Source organism: Camellia sinensis, chromosome 1 (assembly GCF_055761805.1).
Source record: "Camellia sinensis isolate YWXY chromosome 1, ASM5576180v1, whole genome shotgun sequence".
In the NCBI taxonomy this organism is placed as follows: Eukaryota; Viridiplantae; Streptophyta; class Magnoliopsida; order Ericales; family Theaceae; genus Camellia; species Camellia sinensis.
In genome coordinates, this window is record NC_138961.1 from 217,410,984 (window position 1) to 217,417,861 (window position 6,878).

Here is a 6,878-nt window from a genome sequence, read left to right on the forward strand (position 1 = left end):
AGAAAATTGTGCCGGTCGGCACATTACACTGCCGGTCGGCAGAGTATTCCTGCAGAACCTGCAACTCACAGCAACAGAGGGCAAAACAAGGCATGACAGCACAACTCAAGGCATGTATGCACCAAACATGTCTCTTATCATTGTAATGACTCAAAGGGACATGTGCCTCGGTTCTCGGGCCACCAATCACGCATTTCCATGCATGATGGCCCAAGGAACCAAGCATGCAACTTTGGTTTCAAATGCATGCAAACCAATCAAACAAATTAGGCCCAATTCCTATCACCAATTCAAGGAACAAGGCATGCATGCAAGATGCAATGCAACCTAGGCATACAAGCTAAGGATGCAACATGGCATGGCAAAGCACTTATGCAAGCATACAAGTATGCATATGGCAATGCAAATGAGTGCAAAGATGGACTTAAACATGAATTAGGCGACTCTAAAATAGGCCTAAAACAGTAGCCAAAAGTGCTAAAGAGTGAGAGCTAAATGGCATGCACACACACATGCACATAAGGACCAACACTTAAGCATGAATCAAACAACATTCAAGCACACTTGAAAGGAGGGATCATGGACTAATTAGCATGCAACATGAGCCCTAAAATTATGTTATAAAATGATGCCAAATCAAGTTATAAATCAAGCCAAAACATGCAAAGAGTAGTCCAAGTGTTCAAGGCAAATCAATAATGCATTGAACTACACTTATCATGACCAAACATGGCATGCATTAAACAACTAAAAACAGATTTTTAGCATGTTAAAACAAGGCCAAAGGACTCCTTAGATGGCATCTAAGTGGCCCAAATACAAAGGCATACACCATGGCCAAAACATGGAGCATTGCAACACATGCTTTCAAAGCATTAAAGAGACATGCAAGGCAATCCAACAAGCATGGAAATGGGACTGAAATAGCATGTAGGATGATTCCAAATCACCAAAACAATGCAAAGATGGCATGCTACACATGCACATACTCAAGGCCAACAAGCCCAAATACAAAGGAGCTATATAATGCATGCTAAAATCAACCCAAATACTTATGGACAGACTTAGAACATGGAAAAATAAGCACATAATCTTCACAAGACTAAGCCTAAAACATGCTCCAACAAAGGCTAACAACCTAAGGCACATTAAGGCATAAACAAGGCATTACATGGCAACTATGCTAAACATGCATGGAGTTCCAAAACCAACTTGAAATCATGTTATATCATGGATATATAAGCATGAAAAACAAACCAAACATGCTCAACACACACTCAAGCATAGGCTTCCTTAAGAGGCCAAAATGTGCCCTTTTCAAGGACAACAAGGAGAGGGGGTGGCCCTCTCCTTCTTGGGACTTCAAAGGGTCATTTTCACCACTGAAATCCCTCAAGATTTCAGTGGTGAAGAGACCTCAACACCAAAATCCCGGAGCTAACACAAAATGGCTCAAAATGAGGCCTTTTGAGGCCTAAGGGTGGTCAACAACCCTCAAACAACAAAACACTCTTAATAAACAATAAAGAGGGCTTAAAAATAGAACTTTTTTATGTTATACAACAAGCACAAAAACAGCTCTAAGATAGGTATAAAATCAAAGCAAAAATGGGGGAAAAAGGGACTAGTTTCTTACCCTTGTAGTCCTCTTCAACAATGGTGCTCCAATGGCCTTCTTAAGCTTGAATCTAACACCAAAATCTCAAAACACACTCTTTGGAACCTCAGCTCCAAGAGGAAGGTGAAACACTAGGTGTTTGTGTGCAACAGTGAGACACAAAACACCTAGTGTGCAAAATGAGAGGGAAAGAGAGATAGGTGAGTGTATCTAACCCTAACCCTAGAAAACCAGAGCTCTCCTCTGTATTTTCCTCTCTCTAAAATGTCTAAAGCCTCTTTTTTCCCTTAGAGAGAGTTCCTCTCTATATGCCTCTTGTAAAGCTTACAAGACAAGCTTTGCAAGAGGGAGATCCCTCCATACACGTGTATGGAGGGGAGCAAAATCAATACAGCTGTCCTAAAATATCTACAAAAGCAGATGAACAGCAATCGGCCGGCAAAAAATGCCATCTTGGCCAAACAAAGTGCCGACCGGCACAAAAAAGTGCTGACCGGCAACAAATAGTGCCGACCGGCAAACTATATTGCCGGTGGAAGCAAAAACCAGCCGGTGGCATCTAGCCACTGCCGGTGATGGGTGGGGATGGTCTACAAGCCCCAACCTGCCTCTCAAAGGCAAGATGCAAGTGTTTGGTGCAAAACCAGACACTAAACGGTCGAGTTCGGGGATCCTGAGGCGGGGCGCGCGAGCCGAGACCTCCGGGAACTCCAAACGAACACAAACATGGATAATCACCGAGTGTTCAAACGGTGACGTCCAAGTCTTGAGGACGGTCAAAAATGGGGTGTCTACAAGGGTCAAGTAACATTAATGGCCGGCCACCAACTTTTAGGGTCCTCCCATGTGTGTACATCACAAATATGTGGTTCAAAGTTCAAGAAAATGGGTCCAAGGGGTTCAACATTAGCCCGGAAGTGCGAAAAACGGGCGCCGGAGGGCGCCGGAGGAGAAAAAACTGGTTGCTGCAACAATTGCTGGTCTCCCACCCTTCAGTGACCTTCCTAGTGATAAAACAGAGGTACCTGCCAAAAATGAACGAAAACCGTTGCAAAACGAATGCTCGGGGACCAAAACGCGCAGTTCGAGGTCCCGAAAATGGGCTGTTAAGCACCGAAAGTGGCATTCGGCCACGAAGTGGGTTTCTCAGCCCCCAGTGTCCCTCAAAAGGGAGAAAATAGGAAGTATGCCAAAAATTAGAGTAATAGGAGACGGTTAAGCGGTCCCGAACCGAGGCACACGGCCTATGGTCCCGAAAAATCGGAAACCGGACTCCGAAATGGGTAAAATGGCCTACGACCACAAAATGTAGCCTACGGATATTGAGAGATAGTCTACAGGACCTCTCCCTCCCCTCAGGAAAAGAAACAGAGAAAACCGAGTCTGGTTCGCAAACCGAGGCAAGGCATAGAAGAGGGTTCGGAAGTCCGGAGGCAGGGCTCACGGCCGCAACTCTGAAACTTCTGAACGAGCACATAATGCAACATCACCAAGCGCTCAATCAGTGACGTCTGAGTCTTAAGGTCAGTCAAAAATGGGGTGTCTACATGTGTACATATATATATATATATATATATATATAAAATATACACATGATTAGAGAAAACACAAAAATACCCATTCATGCTCTGATACCAATGTAAATCTAAGGTAAACGCATCAGATGAAAAATTATGGTCATATCTTTTTCTGCAGAGTCTGAATTGAAGGATCTCGTGGGTAAATCACCTGCTTCCTGAATCTGATCAATCAACCCAGCAATGGAGTGATATTACAGAATAAATATCACATCTTGATTGTTGTATTTTAGGAGAGAGTCAGTATATGGGAAAAACATACGACATACGTTGTTTTTTTCTTAATCACCCATATCCCATATCATATCAGATATATAGGATAATATCTCATCTATCTATATCAGTTGATATGATAGATATGGATATCCTGAGTGGCTATCCAAGTAAGTTTTGAATTCAAATTCAAACTCACATGGATAAGGTTCAAAAGGTTCAAAGGGTCATGCCACATGGGCGCCCAATTTCTAACAGTAAGTCATACAATTGGTTGATAATTAGAGGAGATATGAGAGTGCATGTTATTTTTAATATTCTAATTAATTATTACATCATTATGCTTGAAATATGAGTCTAATTTTTAGTTTTGAATAACAATGCTCTTGTGATAATGAACAAGGCAAAGATTGATTTTTCCAATTGAGTTAAAAGGGAAAATACGAAATAATTGGAAAATAAGAAAAAATTATATGCAAATTAGTAAAAGAAAGGAATATCCACACCAAACTGATTCTACCTATACAAACAAGCCTTCAAAAAATGTCATAAACATATGAAGGGTTCAGTTTGATTCTTTTGAACTTTAATCCATGAATCAAATCCTAATCGTGATCGATGACTCTTAATTTTTTTTGAAACTGAAATCAAACCAACCCCTTAAAAAATAAAACCAAATAGTAGGTTTTTAATTGGTTCAGACGGTTTTATTGTTTAACTTCTTTTTCCTTTTCTTCTTCTTCTTCTTCCTTACCCTGTTTGATGTAGTTGTGGAAAAGTGATTATAGATTATGGCTTAATAGATTATAAATTATAGCTTCAAATACAAGCTGTTAACCTATTTGGTGCAGCTGTAGGATTATTGATTTAATCAACAGAATAGTGTTTGGTTGAATAAGTTGTAAAATAGCTTTTTGCTATGTAATATCCTTTTTGCCCTTATAAGATATAAAAATTGTTATTTTTCATTTTCTTCAGTTTTAATTTTTTTTTAAAAACATGTTTCATTAATGAAAGTTAATATAATTAGTATCAATTAATATAAAAATTGATACATTTCATTACAACAACTGTTATTTCATTTTTTTATATTTCATTTAATAAAAGTTATTTCATTTTTTTTCATAAATATCAATTAGCAACAGTTGTTTTTTTTTTATTATTTATTTATTACAATACCAAAGAATTTTATATCAATATAAAATTCTTTTAGTAGAAGTTATTTAATTGAAATAAATTTATCAATATTAATTGAAATAAATTGTGCAATTTATTTCTTTATTTAAATTGTGCAATTTATATCAATGTTAATTGTGAAATAAATTGTGCAATTTATCTAATGGATATAAACTGTAGAATTTATTTTAATTTATATCAATATTAATTGAAATAAATTTTTTTTAAAAAAATTAAATGGAAGTTAATTGAAATAAATTGTGTTTTTTTCATTTCTTTTTTCATTACAATTATGCAAAACCCTAGCCACCGCCGGTGGTCCGCAAGAAACCCTAGCTGGCAGATCGTGAGAGAGAGCTAGCTCTGGTTCACGCCACCGGAAATCACCTCACACTAGAAGCCACCAGAAATCGCCTATCACGCACCGGAAATTGCTTTTCACTCTCTCTCTCTCTCTCTCTCTCTAAGGAAGTGAACAGTGTTTGTTGTGGATTTATATATTGGTTTTTTTGGTAATATTTGAAGTATATGAGGGGCATTTAAGTTATTACACCCCTCAAGACTCAGCTGTCCACTTAAGTTGTTTCAAAAAGCACCTCTCAACCAGTTTAGAGATTTAAGTTGAAAATCACTTAAAATAAGCTATAATCCATTTCTAAAATGCTATATTAAACACTCCAAAATCATTTATTTTAAGCTATAAGTGGATTTAAGCTGAAAATAAGCTCTACCAAACAGGCACTTCTTTTATTTATTTATTTTTTTATTTATTTTTATTTTTTAACTCCTTATTTAGAGTCCATTATTTGTTTTGATACTTGATTGCTATCCAAATTCCGTTGGATTCCAGTGTCATAGGATCGCATTGCTTGGGCTCATGTAGTATGGATTCAAATAGTACAACTCGAAATGATATTGGGCCTAACATTGTGAGTCATATAATATTTTGCATAAATCTGGATTAAATTTTTTTAAAAACAACTTTCAGTAAAATCAAAATATGGAAAATTGTTTATAAAACATGATTTTTTAACTAAAAAATTTTGCAATTAAATTTGTTTAATAAAACAAAAATTTGGAGAATGGGTTAGAAAACATAATTTGTTAACAAAATAGGCTATGAAATCTTAACCAAAAAAATTGAAAGTTTATTTATTTATTTTAGTAAGTACAAGTTTGATATTGTTTTTCATTTTTTTATTCTCAATTCTAAAAAACACTCATACTTTAAAAAGAGTAACCCAACTTTATTTTATTTTTGGATAAATTATACTGATCTCTCATGAAGTTTAAATAAAATATAGTAATGTAGACACCCCATTTTTGACCGACCTCAAGACTCAGACATCACCGATTGAGCGCTCGGTGACGTTGCATATCATGCTCGTTCAGAAGTTTCAGAGTCGCGGCCGTAAGCCCCGCCTCCGGACTTCCGAACCCTCTTTTGTGCCTTGCCTCGGTTTGCGAACCAGACTCGGTTTTCTCTGTTTCTTTTCCTGAGGAGAGGGAGAGGTCCCGTGGAACATCTCTCAGTGGCTGTGGGCTACATTTTGTGGCTGTAGGCCATTTTTCCCATTTCGGAGCCCGGTTCCCGGTTTTCGGAGCCGTCAGGCCGTGTGCCTCGGTTCGGGACCGCCTAACCATTTCCATTTGCTCTGATTTTTGGCATACATCTTATTTTCTCCCTTTTGAGGGACACTGAGGTCTGAGAGACCCACTTCGTGGTCGAATACCACTTTCGGTGTTTAGCAGGCAGTTTTCGGGGCCTCGAACTGCGCGTTTTGGCCCCCGAGCATTCGTTTTGCATCGGTTTTCATTTATTTTTGGCAGGTACCTCTGTTTCATCACCAAGAAGGCCGTAGAAGGGTGGGAGGCCAACAATTGTTTCAACAACCAGTTATATATCCTCCGGCGCCCTCCGACGCCCGTTTTTCTCACTTCCGAGCCAATGTTGAACACCACTGGGCCATTTTCTTGAACTTTTAACCACATATTTGTGTTGTAGACACATGGGAGGACACCAAAAGTTGGTGGCCGGCCAGTAACTCCACCTGACCCTTTTGACCCCCTCCTCGAAATGGCCTATTCTCTCTCCTGTTTTACAGTTTCCTAATTCCAACCACAGGCTTGTGATGAGGGGACTTGGGAGGACACCTTTTTGTGGTGGCCGGCCAGAAAATCAACTTGACCTTTTTGACCCCTAGCTGGCCGGCTAGGGGGGGAGGCCGGCCGGCCACCTGCAGCTTTGAAAGTTGGCCGGCCTTAATCCTCACAATATGAACTTTACAGCTGTA